This window comes from Rutidosis leptorrhynchoides, chromosome 1 (genome assembly GCF_046630445.1).
Source record: "Rutidosis leptorrhynchoides isolate AG116_Rl617_1_P2 chromosome 1, CSIRO_AGI_Rlap_v1, whole genome shotgun sequence".
Lineage (NCBI taxonomy): Eukaryota > Viridiplantae > Streptophyta > Magnoliopsida > Asterales > Asteraceae > Rutidosis > Rutidosis leptorrhynchoides.
In genome coordinates, this window is record NC_092333.1 from 566,158,912 (window position 1) to 566,179,766 (window position 20,855).

Below are 20,855 nucleotides of genomic sequence, written 5' to 3' on the forward strand. Positions count from 1 at the left end.
GGCGGTTATAATGATTTGTTACAATATTATGCATTCAATAACTCTTATGTAGAATAAATGCCATGACTTCATGACGAGAGCGACCCTTCAATCGTTTCATGATCTTTTTATTCTTACGCTAACAATCCAATGTTGTACGCAGAAGTAAGCAAACCAATGCTTATAAGTTTATACTCAAGACTTTTATAAAAAATTTTATAAGTACGTACGCGTATACAATCCAATGTAAATTGCTCGTACTATAGACAAACCAATGTCTATACTCAAGAGTCTTCCGGCCACGCCAATGTCCGGGTTATTTAAACAAGTATCCAAACTTGTATTTTATAGTCTAGACTGTGCAAGTCTCCGTCTTGCGCGGTGTACAAGTGTTTGAAACAAACCAATGTTTTACTACTGTCATCATTAAAAATAGTATTAGTAACCACACTAAACTATGCCACTTGAGACTCGGAATGTGTCTCTGTGCAGCTTAAGGGGCATGCAATCAACAAATGTAAAAAATGCACAATTGGCTTAAATTGCATAATTCAATTTATTTCAAACATATCTTTTGACCAGCACTTAGTTGTCATGTTTACAATGGAAAATAAAAATTCACATGATAAAAACTTTAAACAGTTGTTTGGGGTGATCAGTCCCTCTGCAGTTTTTCATATGTAGCACCGTTTCAGTGTCTGCGCATGCCAGGTGCGCTTTATTGCTCTTCCATCCAAACTTGCTAGATGATACGCCCCTGTATCGCTTACGCAAATAACCTTGTAAGGTTCTTCCCATTTAGGTCCAAGCTTACCCGTATCCTTTGCCCTGCTTGCTTCATTTTTTCGCCACACCAAGTCATCCAATTGGAAAGATAATGGTTGTACGCGGTTATTATAGTAGCTTGTGATTCTTTGTATGTTGATTGCTTCTTTATGGCCGCCATTTCTCTGCGTTCTTCAACTAAGTTTAGATTTTCACGCAGTTCTTCGCTGTTGCTACTTTCATCGAAGGAAGCTATGCGCATAGTTGGCACATTTATTTTGGCGGGTATTACAGCCTCGGACCCGTACACCAAACTAAAAGGTGTTTCATTAGTTGCGCCCTTTAGAGTTGTGTGGTGTACCCACAAAACGTTAGGCAGTTCGTCTATCTAACCCCTTCGACACAATCCCAGCCTTGCTTTGATTCCTAAAACGATATCCCGATTTGTAACCTCACACCGACCATTCGCCTGAGGGTGTGCGACTGATGTAAATGTTTGTTTTATATTTAATTCTTGGCACCAGTCACTAAATGGATTACCTTCGAACTGCTTACCATTGTCGCTTACTATTTCATTTGGTATTCCAAACCGACAGACGATGTTTTCCCATACAAAATTTCGAATTTGCTTGCCCGAAATTGTTTTTAGTGGTTTGGCCTCTACCCGTTTCGTGAAATAATCAATGGCCACTACCAGAAATTTTACACCCCCCGGTCTTGCGAGGAATGGCCCCACTATGTCGATTACCCATTTGCAGAACGGCCATGGAGACGCGACCGGTATCATAGGATGTCGCGGAGCCTTGCTTACCGGTGCATGAAGTTGACACGATTGACACTTGCGTATTACCTTTGCAGCATCTCTGTACATTAACGGCCAGTAATATCCAAGCCGCATTATTTTGGACGCAACTGTTTTGTATCCCGAATGCAGAGCGCACATTCTCTCGTGTACTTCCCGTACGATTGTCTCCACTTGAGTTGGATTAAGGCACCGCAAATGAGGTCCCAGAAAAGACTTTCTATATAGAATTCCATTGTCTAACAGATACATTAGTGCTTTCATATTAATCTTTCTTGCTTCACTTGAATTTATCGGCAATGTACCTTTGGTTAGAAATTCTATTATTGGTGTCATCCAACTCTGCTCCTCTTCTTCAACTGCAGCCGAAACACTGTCTTCTTCAATAGATTTTACTTTAACTTCCTCAACCTAAATTTCTTTCTTAAAATGACTGAATGTTAATGCGGCTAACTTACTTAGCGCATCCACCTTTTTATTCAGCGTCCTCGAAACCTGAGTTATCTGGAATAAATCAAAGTCAACTGCTAGCTCTTGCACAAGTTTTTAGTATTTTTATATTAGTTCATCGTGTGCTTCGAATATTCCGTTAAATTGGTTTACAACTAACTGCGAATCAACATATACTGACAGTTCTTTAACCTCCAGATATTTTGCTACCCGCATCCCAGATAACAATGCTTCATATTCAGCTCCATTATTTGTGACAGGGAAGCTGAATCGCAGTGCGAAGGTATATTCCTGTCCTTCTGGACTTTTTAGGACTATTCCTGCCGCTGCGCCTTCTGGGCCACAAGCCCCGTCTGTGTGCATTTCCCACAACTGTTCGGGCGGAGGTGGTATTTCTTTTGATTCATGCGAGACTTCGATATCTCCGGCTATTTCAGCTAGATAATCTGCTAGGACTTGCCCTTTTACCGCACTTCGTGGTGAGAAGCTTATTTCATGCTCTCCCAATTCAATAGCCCATTTGGCCATGCGACCAGAATTTTCTGGTTTATATAGCACCTGCTCAACAAGTATCAGTGAATGTAAATTTGCTAGGATTTATCAAGCAATTTTATATTTGTTTGGCGACAAATTATTGTTTGTCGTACCTGCTTTATCGGCTGATCTGTTAGGACCCTTATTGGGTGCACTTGGAAATACCTTCATAAGCGTCTAGCCGTATGCACGAGTGCATAAACCAGTTTTTCGATTGCAGGATAGTTTAATTCGCTTCCTGTCAAAGCTTTGCTAACAAAATATACAGGCATTTGTATCTGTTAGCACAGCATGATTATATATCTTTAAATGCCTATTGATTGAAAATTAGCTATTTTTAATTTTATAGTGCGTACCTGTCCTCTGTCTGCTATTAATACTGAACTTATTGCTTCCTTTGATGCTGCTAAGTATAGTATCAACGTTTCTCCCGCAATCGGCGCAGTCATTGTCGGCAGCTCTTTTAGCAACTTTTTCATTTCTTGAAACGCCACTTCTGCTTTCTCCGTCCACTTGAAATCCGTTTTCTTTAAGCAATTCTTAAATGTCCCGAAAAAGGGGAGTGATCGCTCTGCGGATTTTGATAAGAACCTCGTTTGCCGCCAACTTACCCGTTAAACTTTGTACTTCTTTTTTATTTCTTGGTGACGGCATATTCTCGATTGCCTCTATTTTCTTTGGGTTTGCACGTATCCCGCGCTCAGTTATTATATGACCAAGAAACTTTCCTTCTTCCTCTCCAAAACTGCACTTCGACGGGTTGAGCTTCATATTAATCTTTCTTAACGACACGAACGTTTCTAATATGTTTTCCAACAAACCTTGTTCTGTTGTGCTTTTTATAACTAGGTCGTCAACGTATGCTTCCAAATTTCTCCCAATCTGACCTTTGAAAGCTTCATCTATTACCCGTTGGTATGTTGCTCCAGCATTTTTTAAACCAAATGGCATCTTGGTATAGCAGTATATGCCCCGGCTTGTGTGGAAAGCAGTCATATCCTCGTTGTCCGCTGCCATCTGTATTTGATGGTATCCTTTATACGCATCCAAAAAATATTTGTATCGGAAGCCAGCTAACGATTCAACTTTCCAGTCTATTTCTGGTAGAGGATAATTGTCCTTGGGGCAAGCTTTATTGATCTCCGTGAAGTTAACACACGTGCGCCAAGACCCATCGGGCTTTTTTACCAGCACTGGGTTTGCTACTCATGTTTGGTACCTTACTTCTCGCAAGATGTTTGCTTTGACCAACTTATCAACTTCTGACTTTAACCATTCGCTTCTTTCAGGAGCCATTCCGCGTTTCTTTTGTCGCACTGGCGTCAGACTAGGATTTGCGTTAAGCTTGTGCTCAGCAATTTCCCTTGGTACGCCCATCATGTCCGCTTCTTTCCATGCGAAGACGTCCGTATTAGAAGCTAATATATTACGAAGCTTAAAATTTGACTCATCAGACAATCCTCCGCCAATTTTAATTTTCTGTTCTGGATGTCGCGGGTTTGCGATGCTCATGCAGCTTCGAATTTGCTCTGCCTCACTCGGCTGTTGTTCTACTTGTTCTACGACCGCAATGCTTGCATCTTGCTTTTCTGACCTTATCCTTGCAATTCCTAACGGTGTTGGGAACTTGAGAAGGCGATGTACCGTGGAAGGGATGGCTGCCAATTTTTGCAAAGTCGTGCGCCCTAAATGATGGAATTTAACAAGTTCATAAAACATGTTCTTATGGTAACATAATTACAAAACCAATTTGTATTAGTGTTAAAGGAAGCGGAAGCAAAATAATAAGTTCATGTTAACATGTTAAGCTATTAAGTTATATTCCATGATAATATCAAGTCTTGGATAAATGCTTACAAATATAACAAGTAGAGAAGATATATACCTCCTCAAGCTAGTTGAGGGTTGTTTACAAAGTTGCAAGATGATGATGAAGATGAAGGAAAATGGAGCTTCTAACTTGAAGCCTCAAGCAATAAATACCCCAAGCCCCCAAGCAATAACCCCAACACCTTTGCCTTTAGTTAGGATTTGATTTACACTTGATATAAGCTTGCAAAACAAAGTTTAGAACTCCCTTTGAGCTCAAAAAGGCCACAGCCAGCAGCCTGCTGCGGCAACAATTTTGTGCAGTTTTTTATTTATTTATTTTGAAAGTCTAGTATGCACTCAAGAGAAAATGAGTCAAGCCTTGGTCCTTTTGTTAAGAATGCACTTGAGAATCTTTGTATCAAAAGTAACAAGAATAAACAAGCATGGGACTTGTCTTGGAGTCCCAAAAACTGCCCATCCATGCCATTATTTTATAACAAGAATGTTTATATAAAACTTGATGTTATATATATATATATATATTTATATATATATATATATATATATATATATATATATATATATATATATATATATATATATATATATATATATATATATATATATATATATATATATATATATAACTTGTTATAAAACATATGCATTGTTTAGTTACTTATATACTTTATAAACCTTTTATAAAATATAACACAATATAATTATTTAAACCTATAAACAATTATATATAATTATCCAAATAATTTATCTCAAGTGATAATATTTTAGAAAACCTATTTTCTAAAATCCAAGTGTCGCGTATTTACTTAATAATCCAATCGTTAAGCTCAAATACGTTTAAGGTGTCGGTAAGCTGGTTATTGGGTATGACCCGACTTGGATCATAACATATTAGCCACATTAATTAAATATGTCTCTCGAGCATACGAAATACCTTCACTAAAAGCGCGTTATATTTTGAGTAAGACCTTACGACGACAAATTCTACCGTCGTGCTTCTCACTAACTCCTTATTATCATCGTCCACCAGCTCCAGCTCTAATTCAATGATCCCGATTAGCCATGCGGACTCCCCAAAAAATCCTGATAACGCAGTGTTAGGAGCCACTAGCTTTGCTCGCACAGCTCCTGGCAGCAAGCGGAAACAGTGCTCGCACATTATATCAACACCGCAACCGGTGTCTATGTGCAGTCGCTTGATGATGTACCCGCAACTCTTAAAACGTCCCTTAATTGTGATGGGCACATCCGAGGTTTCCTACGCTATGGCCGGGAACATGATGGGAGTGTTTTCCCATTCTTCGGATACCTCTAACTTGTGCCTCTGATTTGTTCGTCCGCTGGTTACCATGTTTATGGTTTTATCTGTTTCCTTTCCCTCATTCTTCTTTTGCCACGGATATTCTTTTTCTCCCTTTGGCTTATTGGCTTATGCTCTTGCACTTTTCTTCAAGTGTTGCAATCATCCTCTTTTGAGTTTAGCAACTACCCTTTCAATTAAGTGCCGACATTCATTGGTCTCACGACCGTAATCATCGTGAAAATCACAAAATTTTCTTTTGTCTCTGTTTCCATACTTTGACAAAGGTACTGGGGGGTCGAAGCTTTTGCACACTGCCTCTGTAGCCAAAATTTATTTTGGTGTTTATATGAGGCCTTTTGATGATGTAGCGTGAGGGTACGAAATAGTATTATTTTTAATACAAAATACTACAAAATATGACACAAGTTTTATTAATTTACGGATGGGATATACCTAAACCTTGCTACAACACTATAGGCAGTGTACCTAATCGTAGAGTAGTGTAGTTTTTAGTAAGTACGGTTCGTTCCACAGGGAGCTGGTGAAGTTAACGCTATATTATTAAGTTTATTTGTAAAAATATATATATAAATAAGTAGTAGTATTATTATAAAATGGGGGTTTTACCGTTTAATGACCGGTTTGTCGATTTTAAGCGTAAAAATAAATGACAAAAATTAAAGTGCGTAAAATAAATTGCGATAAATAAAATGACAGAAAATAAAATTGCGAGTAATAAAATGACAGTAAATAAAGATACGATGAGAAATATAATAAAAGAATTATGCTTATTTAAACTTCCGTAATCATGATGTTTGACGTGTTGATTTTAATTTATTACCATGGGTTAATTGTCCTTTGTCCTGGTTTATTTGATACGTCTATCTGGTTTTTATCCATAATAGTCCATCGGTCATAAAAATAAAGTGCGAGTATCCTTGTCAAATTACCCTTATACCCGAAGTCAAATATTCCAACTGATTAAGGATTTAAACTGTGACGCAGTTATCACTTCTGTCAACAATTACACCAGTTATCACTGTATGTAATCCACCCCTGTTTTAATTAGTTTATGAATATTAATTCATCCACTTGATCAGAATGAATAATCAATTACCCAACCCAATTGATTAATTAAATGATTATAACAGATTCCATATGAACATCACTAAATAGGACAACCATAATCATTATTAATTATTAGGTTAATTAATTTGAAGATAGGTTCGACAGACTCCAATGAGTTGTCACTCAATTAGACAATACCCCCCATCTATTAATAGTCAATAGTCCAATTTCCACAAGTGTCGGTCTTTTGCCCAAACCTTAATTATGGTACAAAATTCAATAACCCCGTCTTAATATTTTAGCCCAACATCACGATTACTTCGGCTCAAATAAGCATAATAATAACTTAGCTACGAGACATTAATGTAAAAAGGTTGAACATAACTTACAATGATTAAAAATAGCGTAGCGTTACACGGACAGAATTTCGACTTACATACTCAAAAGATCTCTATCATAAATCTTATTATTATCATAATTTAAATTTAAAATTAAGATTATTGTTATATCTTATTACATTAACATTATGATAGAGATATAGAATATAGATATTGATATTTGATATAGAAAAATAAGAAAAAGATAGAAAGAAAGAAAAAGATCGTAAAAAATCTCTTCCCTTAATTCATCGAACATATCGTTCTTTTATAGGAAAATTAGAATTCAAATTTTCATTTACGACCCCTGAACTATGCTCAATTAACAACTTTTTATTATTTAATATTATTCTTATTATGAATTATTTAAATATTATATTTTATTCTTGTGCATAGTTGACTTGTAATTTTTACACCGTTGCGTCGAGCGTTGAGAGTTGGTTCATGTCCCAGTTCCGGATTTTCGAACGTCCTTGCGTACGCTGAGATATTTTGTACTTTGCGTTTCGTAACTTGTACTCTTGTCATTTTTAGACGTTCCTTATCAATAAATTGAACCTTTTTAATTGTATCTTGTACTTTTGAGCTTTTTGGATGTTTTGGTCTTTCAAATCTTCGTTTTTGTCTTTAAATCTTCATTTTCGAGCGATTTGCGTCTTTCGTCTTCGCACTTATTTATTTAACTATTACAACTAAAAATAAGGAAATTACATTTAAAAACTTTACATATTGGAACGATATTGCTACTAAATATATGTTCATTTGGAGCACTATCAAATATCCCCACACTTGAGCGTTGCTTGTCCTCAAGCAATACAGAACTTGAAATAAAAACATACATGAATCACTTTTTTATTCATCACATTTTGTACATCAGTGATTTTGATATAGCGGTATAAACAATGACAGTAATGATGGTTAAAGGTGGGTGTGTCATCCACAGTTGCCTCGGGTTTAGGTCAACGACACTGGCAATCAAATAGCCGATTTACTTTCGGTTTCCAAAGCAAAGTGCACATTTGAAAGGCGGTTTACAGTCCCACATGACTATAAAAATTTAGATCCTTTAGGAAATAGGATCTTTATGAAAACATTTGATCTTTTGAAAATTCAATCTAGCTTTTACCCTAGATAAGTTTTCTGATTTGATCCACCATTGGTGTTGCAAAATATATTTGTGGATCAATATTTTGGCTAAAAACATTTAGGTTCGTGTAATCCACTGCTATCCCGGTATCGGAAAGCACACATCCAGTTTACTTGTTCCGTATATTACCTTTCGGCAAACTACCGTCCGGTTGTAAAGGAAAGCGATGAACAAGAAACTGTTAAGGCAATGTCCCGTGACATGCAGATGATTATGGTCTTTTAACGTGTCGGATGCTAGAACTATCCTTGGTAGGAGCGATAGTAAAGATCATCCTATGATTCTTCGGTCTGGCACAAGGTCCTGTCTCCGACCATGCTATGCAACCACCGTTCTTACGGTTGACACCCGATTTGGTTCAGGTGACCTAATGAATTCCAGGTGAATTCCTAGGATTTTACGTTCAATGGTAATGAACGCATTGAAAATGGATTTTCAGAAAACAAATCGGTTTGCAATTTTGATCAAAATATTTTCTCGTTCAAGCTCGAGTTTAGATATCATTGAATTCCATGAGTTTGAATTCTCAATCTTTAAGGTCAATCTCTAGGATTGAGTAATATCAGTCTTAAAAGCTGATTTTTAATCTTTAAGGAGATTATCCTTTCTGGGGATCTGATTCATTAGTCTTATCAAGCTAATTTGCACGGTGCCCCCCCATTATACGAGATAAATCCTTCTCATGGTTAGGATAAATCTGACCACTTGGCAACCCTGTTTGATGCTGAGGTCCGTGGATTTCCTGCTGATTTTAGAGATGACTTTTCTAGATTTTTCGTCAACCTACAGCTGGTCTGGACGACAACTTCATGACTTAAATCAAGAAGCGCGTGTCTTTTTCGGAAGACTTTACTTCCTTCAAATGATGGAATTGATTCATCGTGTAGATCCATCTCTTCTTTTCTTTCATCGGATAAAACAGTTGATTATCGTTCAAAACAAAAGTATTTTCAATTGTTTGTACAAAAATATGTGATAGATAGTTTTTAATTGAATAACTTGGTACATTCTCCCCACACTTAGTTTCTTTCTTTGCCTTTTTATTCTCCTTTATTCCATTTTAAATGAATTCAAGCGTTTTAAGTTGTTTCTCAATTTATGTCCTTTTCGAGGTAACGATAATTTCGGTATTAACACCTAGTTTTCATCGTTCATAAATATGTATAAACATGATTTTGAGTTCATTTAGTTGAAAATTTTTCAAATTTTTACAAAATTTGGCAAATAAACCAAGTGTAAACCCTAGAGAATTTATAACCCTTCCCCACACTTAAGATCATGCAATGCCCTCATTTGCATGAAATCAGACTACAATTATAAATTCATGAGGGTGATTAGCGTAGAAAAGTTATTAAAAATACCGAGTTTGCAAACATATTGTTGTACATCACATTTGATATTTTGCTTCTTGTCGTCAAAATCAGTAGCTATTGCTGAACTTAATGTTAGTCTTTGAAAGTGCGTTGTTCTACCCTGTTTTGTACATAATATAAAATACAAACATATATATACATATTTTTGAAGTTGGGTATATTACCCCACGTTCAAAAATTTATAAAGTCTAATATCTTTTTGGCATACTTTAGATCAATAAAATTAAAAATAATGATAACAAAATTTGCCGTCCCACCCTCGGGTAAAGCAATTTCGGCTTAATGACCTAGTCTTCAACTCACGACGAATTTTAGAAATCATTTTTTCAACTTAATGAATTAAAGTAAATTTTGTTTTTAAATATCACACAAAACTTAAAAGCATATTAATTTCATATAAAACCTAAAAAAAACAAAAATTCAGAATGGGGGGAGAAAACTAGTTCTTTAGTGTCTGCTAGCGGAAAAGACCAATCGGATTCCATTCTCGGAACTACACGAGAACAGAACAACTAACTCTAGATAACATTTTCTTAGAACATTTGAATCTCCCCACACTTAGGTAGCTGTGGTGTCGAAATTGTGATTAACTTCATCGTCAATTTCTTTTGGTCCATAATCAACTTGCCTATCCGTGACTTTTTCTTTAAGCCATTGGTCGGATTCCTGTGTAATATCCACAATTTCAACTAGTTTCTCCTTTTCTTTAGGTGATAGATTGGATACTAACCGGTTACATAACTTAAAGTTCCCCTTGGTTTTAGCATCGCGAATCCGTTTAATAAGTTTCTTCATTGAACTATTAATAACGGGATCATTTAATTTCGTATCAACAACGGGGTTCTTTGTTATCATGTCATCATTAGGTGTTACTTCATTTTCCCCACACTTAGGCGTTTCATTATTGCTAAGTATTACCGTTGGAGTTGGTAAAACAACATGGTTCTTACCAATCGTTTTTGCTGGTTCAACGGTTTTGGTTGGTGGAGATTTAGTCTTTCGAATCATAAAGGTGATCGATTTGTCACCACTACTAAGTGTCATTCTACCATTTCCTACATCAAATAACGCCTTGCTGGACGCTAAGAATGGTCGACCTAAAATTAGAGGAATGTTTGGGTCCTCTTCTATGTTAATGACAATGAATTCGACTAGAAAGGTTAAATTGCCTACTTGAACGGGTAGGTTGTCAACAATTCCAACTGGGTGTTTAATGGTTTGATCAAAGAGTCGAACACTCATATCCGTTGGACTTAACTTACCTACTCCTAATCTCTTATATAATGAAAGAGACATAACACTCACACTTGCACCTAAATCTGCTAGTGCATCATACATGACACAATCACTAAGTAGACAAGGAACAATAAATTCACCCGGATCACCTACCCTAGGTGGAGGTTTTGGTGGAACTGTCTTCACCGGGTTTATATTTACGGCTTTTGTTTCTTGCACTTTCTTATTCTTTTTCTTCTTCTTCTTTCCAGAGGTATCACAATCTTTATTACCTATCACTTGCTCATACTCAACTCCTTTTCTTGGAAACGGGATGGGTGGTTTGTATGGTGCCACCACTGGCTTTACATACTCGGGTGGTGGTGGTGTAACTTCTTCATTGTTACTCTCATCTAAAACCTTCCCATCTTCTGATGCTGGTTTTTCAGAATTCGTTGACACCATATTAACATTCTCATTCCGAGGATTTACTTCAGTATTACTCGGTAGCTTTCCTTGTTCCCTCTCACTCATCATGCTAGCAAGAGTACCTACGTGTTTTTCAAGATTCAAAATGGAAGCTTGTTGAGTTCTTAATGACTGATCAAACTTCTCGTTCATTTGGGTTTGAGATGTAATGAATTGTGTTTGAGATTCAATCAGCTTTGCCATCATTTCTTCTAGATTTGGCTTTTTCTCTTCGGGTTGTTGTGGTGGTTTATACAAGCTAGGTCTTTGTTGATTGAAAGTGTTGTTTTGAGTTGGTTGGTTATTCGGACCTTGTTGGTTATACCAGTTATTTTCGGGTCCTTTTGGATTGTAAAGAATGTTTTGATTTCGATTTAAGTTTAGCCTTGGCGGTTGATAATTATTTTGATAATTATTTCCCGGCCTTTGGTTCATATAGGAAACATTCTCTCGTTGTTCCATCGTTGGTTCAATGTGACAATCTTTCAATAAGTGTGGTCCACCGCATTGCTCACAACTAATTCGTATTGCGTGAATATCTTTATTCATCTTTTCCATTCGTCTTTCGAAAGCATCTATTTTTGCGGAAACGGAATCAAAGTCAGGGCTAGAATCGGCTCTAGCCGCTTTAGATGATCGAAAGATATCTTTTTCTTGGTGCCACTCATGCGAGTGGGAGGCTGTGTTATCAATAATTTTGTAAGCTTCAGTTGCGGTTTTCTTCATAATGGATCCACCAGCGGTTATGTCGATGTCTTTTCGTGTGGCAACGTTGACACCTTGGTAGAATATTTGTACTATTTGGTAAGTGTCTAAACCGTGTTGAGGACATCCTCTCAACAACTTTCCAAATCTTGTCCACGCCTCATATAGAGTTTCATTTGGCTTTTGCGCGAACGTAACAATTTCTCCTTGAAGTCTCACGGCTTTGGATGCCGGAAAGAATTGTTTAAGAAATTTTTCAACTAAAACATCCCATGTGTCAATCGCCCCTTCAGGTAACGATTCTAACCAATCTTTGGCTTCTCCCTTTAAAGTCCAGGGAAACAACATGAGATAGATCTGCTCATCTTCCACTTCTCGAATTTTGAATAGTGTACAAATTCTTTTAAACGTACGAAGGTGTTCGTTAGGATCTTCATTCGGTGCACCACTGAATTGGCATTGGTTAGTAACCATGTGTAGGATTTGTCCTTTAATTTCATAATCTGGAGCATTAACTTCTGGTTTAATAATGGCGTGACCTTGGCCCGTGCGTGTGGCTCTCATTCGATCTTCCATACTTAGAGGTTCCGTTACTTCCATAATTGAATTCGTTGAATACGAATCACTAGAGGACTCTGATTTAACGGTTTGTGGTTCAGGATCTTGGAATTGTCCTTGAATATGCTCCGGGTTCTTAATTGTGAAGTCGGGTTCAAAAGATGGATTATCGAAAATTTGAGTTGGAGTTCTTGTTCGACTAGATGACGATTCTAAAGAAAAATTAACGGCGACAATATTTGCTAAATGTCTTGATCGAGTTACAGGTGGTGAACGTATGAAAGGTGGTGAACGCTTTGCTCGGTGCATTCACAGAATATCCTATTAGTTATAAAAATAAGAAAACTTATATAAGTTGTCCAATCAATAGACTTTTCTGATTTTGCCCACGTTTCGAATAGCCAAAAGATGCAGCAGAGGGGCAGGATTCGTTTGGTCTCAATATAATTGAGTACTGTTTGGCTCCAATAACCCGGTCCACGTACAAATCCAACTATTACTACGAACCAGAAAATTTTGATGTCTATCAATTTAACCACTTAAAATAAATTTTCGTAATTTTAAGAAATTTAGAGAAGAAGTAGAAAAAAAATCTAAGTCCTAAAAACTAGAATGGCGAGAAATAAGAAAGAAAAAGATTGCGCGTCGAAAAAGGTCGAAAAATAGGCGTCGAAAAATAAAAATAAGAAAGTAGTGCGAAATACGGCGTCGTAAAATTCTAAAGCACCTAAAACTTAGTCTAAGGAATAAGCACTTAAGGGATTTTACGGCAAAGCCTAAAAATTCTAGAAGTAAAAATAACTATGGCAAAACTAAACTTAATACTAAAAGTTGCGACTATAGTCTAAAAATCTAAAGGTAATAAAACTAAAAAAAACATTTTTTTTTTTTTTATAGACAAAATTTTAAAAATATATATATTTTTTTTTTTTTAATAAAATTTTTTTTTTTTTTTTTTTTTTTTTTTTTTACGTTTTTTTTTTTTTTACGTTTTTTTTTTTTTTTTTTTTTTTTTTTTTTTAAAAAAAACGATTTTTTTTTTTTTTTTTTTTTTTTTTTTTTTTTAAAACGATTTTTTTTTTCTTTTTAAAAAAAAACGTTTTTTTTTTTTTTTTTTTTTTACACAAATTTTTTTTTTTTTTTTTTTTTTTTTTTTTTTTTTTAATTCATTTACTATTCATGAATAGTAAATGAAAATAAATTAATTAATTTACTATTCACATGAAAGCGACATGATAGCAATTATTAATTATAAGTTACATAATATACCCCTGAAGTATTTAATAAATACGACTTTTTTTTTTAAAGTTTACGTAAATGTTTGATTCTTAAATTTTTATATTATTATATTCTATTTCAATATTATTATATTATTATATTCTATTTCAATATTATTATAATTAAAAATATAGCGTTTTAGCGCTCCCCGGCAGCGGCGCCAAAAACTTGATGATGTAGCGTGAGGGTACGAAATAGTATTATTTTTAATACAAAATACTACAAAATATGACACAAGTTTTATTAATTTACGGATGGGATATACCTAAACCTTGCTACAACACTATAGGCAGTGTACCTAATCGTAGAGTAGTGTAGTTTTTAGTAAGTACGGTTCGTTCCACAGGGAGCTGGTGAAGTTAACGCTATATTATTAAGTTTATTTGTAAAAATATATATATAAATAAGTAGTAGTATTATTATAAAATGGGGGTTTTACCGTTTAATGACCGGTTTGTCGATTTTAAGCGTAAAAATAAATGACAAAAATTAAAGTGCGTAAAATAAATTGCGATAAATAAAATGACAGAAAATAAAATTGCGAGTAATAAAATGACAGTAAATAAAGATACGATGAGAAATATAATAAAAGAATTATGCTTATTTAAACTTCCGTAATCATGATGTTTGACGTGTTGATTTTAATTTATTACCATGGGTTAATTGTCCTTTGTCCTGGTTTATTTGATACGTCTATCTGGTTTTTATCCATAATAGTCCATCGGTCATAAAAATAAAGTGCGAGTATCCTTGTCAAATTACCCTTATACCCGAAGTCAAATATTCCAACTGATTAAGGATTTAAACTGTGACGCAGTTATCACTTCTGTCAACAATTACACCAGTTATCACTGTATGTAATCCACCCCTGTTTTAATTAGTTTATGAATATTAATTCATCCACTTGATCAGAATGAATAATCAATTACCCAACCCAATTGATTAATTAAATGATTATAACAGATTCCATATGAACATCACTAAATAGGACAACCATAATCATTATTAATTATTAGGTTAATTAATTTGAAGATAGGTTCGACAGACTCCAATGAGTTGTCACTCAATTAGACAATACCCCCCATCTATTAATAGTCAATAGTCCAATTTCCACAAGTGTCGGTCTTTTGCCCAAACCTTAATTATGGTACAAAATTCAATAACCCCGTCTTAATATTTTAGCCCAACATCACGATTACTTCGGCTCAAATAAGCATAATAATAACTTAGCTACGAGACATTAATGTAAAAAGGTTGAACATAACTTACAATGATTAAAAATAGCGTAGCGTTACACGGACAGAATTTCGACTTACATACTCAAAAGATCTCTATCATAAATCTTATTATTATCATAATTTAAATTTAAAATTAAGATTATTGTTATATCTTATTACATTAACATTATGATAGAGATATAGAATATAGATATTGATATTTGATATAGAAAAATAAGAAAAAGATAGAAAGAAAGAAAAAGATCGTAAAAAATCTCTTCCCTTAATTCATCGAACATATCGTTCTTTTATAGGAAAATTAGAATTCAAATTTTCATTTACGACCCCTGAACTATGCTCAATTAACAACTTTTTATTATTTAATATTATTCTTATTATGAATTATTTAAATATTATATTTTATTCTTGTGCATAGTTGACTTGTAATTTTTACACCGTTGCGTCGAGCGTTGAGAGTTGGTTCATGTCCCAGTTCCGGATTTTCGAACGTCCTTGCGTACGCTGAGATATTTTGTACTTTGCGTTTCGTAACTTGTACTCTTGTCATTTTTAGACGTTCCTTATCAATAAATTGAACCTTTTTAATTGTATCTTGTACTTTTGAGCTTTTTGGATGTTTTGGTCTTTCAAATCTTCGTTTTTGTCTTTAAATCTTCATTTTCGAGCGATTTGCGTCTTTCGTCTTCGCACTTATTTATTTAACTATTACAACTAAAAATAAGGAAATTACATTTAAAAACTTTACATATTGGAACGATATTGCTACTAAATATATGTTCATTTGGAGCACTATCACCTTTTATTAACGCAACATTTTCAGTGTGGCTGCTTTTGAACCTCTGACTTCCTCCCCCTTTATTGTTGTTGAATTTGTGATACTTATCATTATGATAGTTACCACTCCTAGGTTGGCCATTACCACTATAACGTTTTCCAGACTCTGACCCTCTTCCCTGCACTCGATAATAATCATCGTCGATGTCCATATTTGAAGAGGTACTTCCACGATTCTGCTTTATATCTTCTTCTGCCCGCATGTAATCATGCGTTTCTTTTACGGCTTCCGCGAATGTTTCTGGCACTCTTCTCCGTAACCGTTGCCATAAAGACAGGTGTCTGTCGGTATCTATACAATGTATAAAGCCGGATACCTTCGGACTTTCTGGCAAATCTTGTATTTTAGCCACCTCCTTGGTATATCTGTCTATTATTTCTCCTAAACTCTCTTTAGATTTCAGCTTTATGTCATGACATTCGACATGTGTTCTTTTGCGTGCGCGCAAATTGTGAAAGTTTAATAAAAATCTTGAGCGAAAATCCGCAAAACCTGTAATGCTTTGGGCTGGCAAATTATTGAACCATTCCCTTGCTACTCCTTGCAGCACTATTGGTAGCATACAGCATGCTACTGCATCACCCCAGCTGTGTGTTCTTGCAGTTCCTTCAAATTTTTGTAAAAAGTCATCCGGATCTGATAACCCATCATAACTTTCGAGTGTTAGAGGCAACACCGGTGCGACTGTGAAGGGACGATTGGCGATGTGTGGCACAAACTTTTCTGTTGTGGGAGCTACCTCAAGGCTTTGCTTAGATTTTTGCCTTGCATCACCGTGAACCAATTGCTCATAAATTCTTGTACCCGCACTGGCTCATTGAAAGGGGGTGCCAAGTGTGGTGGCGCGACTTACTGTAATTGAGATATGAAGCTATTTGACTGGGCTGCGGCATAGTACGCCCCGCTATATTGATTGCTTGCAACAGTATGGACTGGTTGTGAAGACGCACACGCCGTTGACCCTTGTTGTGGTGTCAGCATGATGTATGAACCATCTGGATTTCTCAGACCCATCTGCCTGATTCTTTCCTGAGCTTTCTCGGTAGTGACCCTTTCAATCGATGTTTCGGGTTCAACCGAGGTGATAATTGATATTGTACCCACACAGGTAGTTTTAACTTTAAAGCCTGGTGGAACCGTTTCACTTGGAGAACCGAAGCTCAGAATTTTTAGTGACAGATCCTCGAATGGTTTAAAGTTAGTTCCTGCTTCCAGTAAACTTCCATCGGGAGTGTGCAACCATCCCTTAGATGATTCATTCAGGACAGTTTCTGATGTAACCTGCCCTGTTCCAACACTTGGTGTCGATGGAGGCTTTGATGTGCCCTTGGTTGGTGCTGGTGGCGTCGACGGTGTGTTCAATATACTTTTAACCGCAATCCAATGACTGTTTCCTGGGTTGTTCTGGTATCTACTTGTCAAGCTAAGAGCGCATGACACATCCGGTCTAGTGCATATCATTGCATACATGATTGACCCAATAACAGATGCGTACGGGACTTTCTTCATTCTCTCTTGTTCATCTTTCGTGGTAGGACACTGAGATGAACTGAGAAGCGTTCCTCTTTGAATAGGTACCAAACCTTTCTTAGAGTTTTCCATCTTGAACCTTTTCAAGATCTTTTCAATGTATGCACTTTGATTCAAACCTATCAGTTTCTTGGGTCTATCCCTGTAGATTCCAATCCCCAAAACGTATTGTGCATCTCCAAGATCCTTAATGGAGAAGCACTTACTTATCTAAGTTTTAACACCTTCCATTGCCGGAATATCATTTCCAAATAACAATATATCATCCACATATAGTACAAGGAACATGATAGTGCTCCCACTAGCTTTCTTGTATACACAAGCTTCATCACCATTTTTAATGAAGCAAAATTTCTTGGCCTCCTCATTAAAACGGTGATTCCACATTCTAGATGCTTGTTTCAATCCGTAGATTGACTTTTTTAACTTGCATACCTTTTTAGGATATTTAGGATCAACAAAACCTTCAGGCTGAACCATATAGACATCTTCCTTAAGATGTCCATTTAGGAAAGCGGTCTTGACATCCATTTGCCATATTTCATAATCATAATGAGCAGCAATGGCAAGTAATATCCTAATAGACTTTAGCATTACCACAGGCGAAAAAGTTTCATTATAGTCAACCCCTTGAGTTTGAGTGAAACCTTTTGCTACAAGTCTAGCTTTATATGTATCCAAGTTTCCATGTATGTCGGTTTTCATTTTGAAAAGCCATTTACAATCAACTAGCCTTGAGCCAGTAGGTTGTGCAACAAGTTCCCAAACTTGGTTGTCATACATGGATTGCATCTCAACATTTATGGCTTCCTGCCATTTATCTTTATCAATCCTTAATAATGCATCTTGGTAGTTTGTTTGTTCATCCAAATCAACCACATAGCAACCATCCATGAGAAACCCATATCTCTCAGGAGGATTACTAATCCTACCAGATCTGCGAACGTCTTGTGTATTTTGATCATCCATTTGATCACTCTCAACATTTTCATGTTGAGTACTAGTGTCAACCAATTGTGTATCATCTACTTGATCTTGAACCTCTTCAAGATCTATCTTCCTTTCACTATTTCATTCCATTAGGAACTTAGTTTCATGGAATTCAGCCTTTCGAGCAACAAATACATTCTACTCAGATGGATTATAGAAATAATATCCCATATCATCCTTGGGATATCCTATGAAGATACACTTCGTGGATCGAGCATTCAACTTATTAGGGACGTAACGCTTAGGATAAACTTCACATCCCCATACCTTTAAGTATGATAGATATGGAGGTTTTCCAAACCACATCTCATGAGGAGTTCGTTCCACTTTCTTGGTTGGGGCCATATTTAGAATACGAGCCACGGAGCATAGACAATAACCCTAAAATGATAGAGGTAACGAGCTTCTAGCCATCATAGATCGAACCATATCCATTAGGGTTCAGTTCCTCCTTTCGGAAACTCCATTAAGTTGGGGTGTTCCAGGAGGAGTGAGTTGCGAGATAATCCCACAACTTTTAAGATGATCTTGGAAAGCATCGCTTAGGTATTCACCTCCTCTATCGGTACGAAGTACCTTGATTGTCTTATTGAGTTGATTTTGTACTTCATTTTGATATTCCTTGAATGCTTCAAAAGTTTCGTCCTTATGTCTTAACAAGTATACATATCCGAAACGACTAAAGTCATCAATGAAAGTGACGAAGTATCTTTCACCTTTCCTAGTCATGGGCTTAAAGGGTCCACATACATCCGAATGTATTAATCCCAATAAGTCCTTAGCCCTTTCATAGGTCCCTTTGAAAGGTGCTTTAGTCATTTTGCCTTATAAACAAGATTCACATACATCAAACGAGTCTAGTTTATTTGATTTCAAAAGGCCATTCTTTTGAAGTGTATGCATTCGATTCTTGTTTATGTGACCAATGCGACAATGCCATAAGTAGGAATCACTCAAATCCCTTTTGAGTTTCTTGGTGTTTGCATGGAACATTGAGCTATTGTATGATGTGTCATCATGAACCAATTCATAAATACCATTCGAAGGCGAAGCCTTGAAATAGAACACATTATTTAAAGAAACATGGATATCATCATTAATGAAATTAAGATTAAAACCACATTGTTTCAAACGGGATACAGAAATAATGTTTCGAGATAAATCGGGTGCATACAAAACATTTTTCAAAATAAGCTCCAAACCACTTGGAAGCTTTAAAACAAAGTCTCCTTGAGCTTTCACTTGCACCCTTGCTCCATTTCCCATGAAGAGACTTGTTGTTCCCACATCTTGATCACTTCTTTTGAACCCCTACAAAGAATTGCAAATATGAGTTCTACATCATGTGTCTAATACCCATGTATTAGAAGAAGTAATACTAAGCTCAATGTATACCATATATACATTACCTGAGGTTTGCCCTGCATCCCTCTTTTCTTTCAACTCCTTTAGGTAGACCGAGCAGTTGCATTTCCAGTGACCCATTTCACCGCAACCAAAGCATGGATCTTCCTTGGGGTTAGCTTTACCGGTAACCTTTTGCTTCTTGTTATTGTTGGTTGGGGTAACCATCTTCCCCTTTCCCTTGCCCTTGCCTTAGTAGGCGGGTCCTTTCCTCTTAGCCACCTTTGGCTTAGAAGTGTTATTGTTTTTGGACCCGCCTTCATTGATCATAAACATGGGTGAAGCCCTTTTACCCATGCTCACTTCGGCCGTCTTAAGCATGGCATGTAATTCGCCAATGCTCTTATCCCATCCATTCATGTTGTAATTCATTACAAATGTGTCAAACCTCTTTGACAAGGAATTAAGGATAAGGTCCGTGGCTAATTCATTAGACACGTTGCAGTTTAGACGGTTCGCTCGATCAATTAGGCTTTTCATCTTAAGGACATAATATGAAATGGATTGGGAGTTGTCCATCTGACATGCATGAAGCGCTCGGACCGTTTCAAAGCGCTCGACACGAGCTTGTTGAAGGAACATCTCCTTCAACTGTGTGATCATGTCATATGCACTATGATGCTCGAAATCCTTTTGGAGTTCTGGTATCATAGTCCCAAGCATGAGGCAAGAAACTTGCACCGAATCGGTGCAATATTTCTCCCAATAAGCCATGCCTTCCGTATCATCCTCGTTCGGTTGATCGGGAATGGGTCTTCCAACACATACGCCCTGTCCTCTAGTTTGAGGACAATTCTTAGATTGTGAAACCAATCCATGAAGTTCGTATGGTTGAGTTTTTCCTTTTCGAGGATTGACCTCAACGATAGGTTGTTAAAATTGATTGGTGCGTTTGGGATGTTGTTGTTATTGGCGGCCATCTACAAAATTTAACAAAGTTGTTTAAGTATCAATTTTAATTTAACAATCAATACCCTTTAAATCCAATTGATATATTAAATTT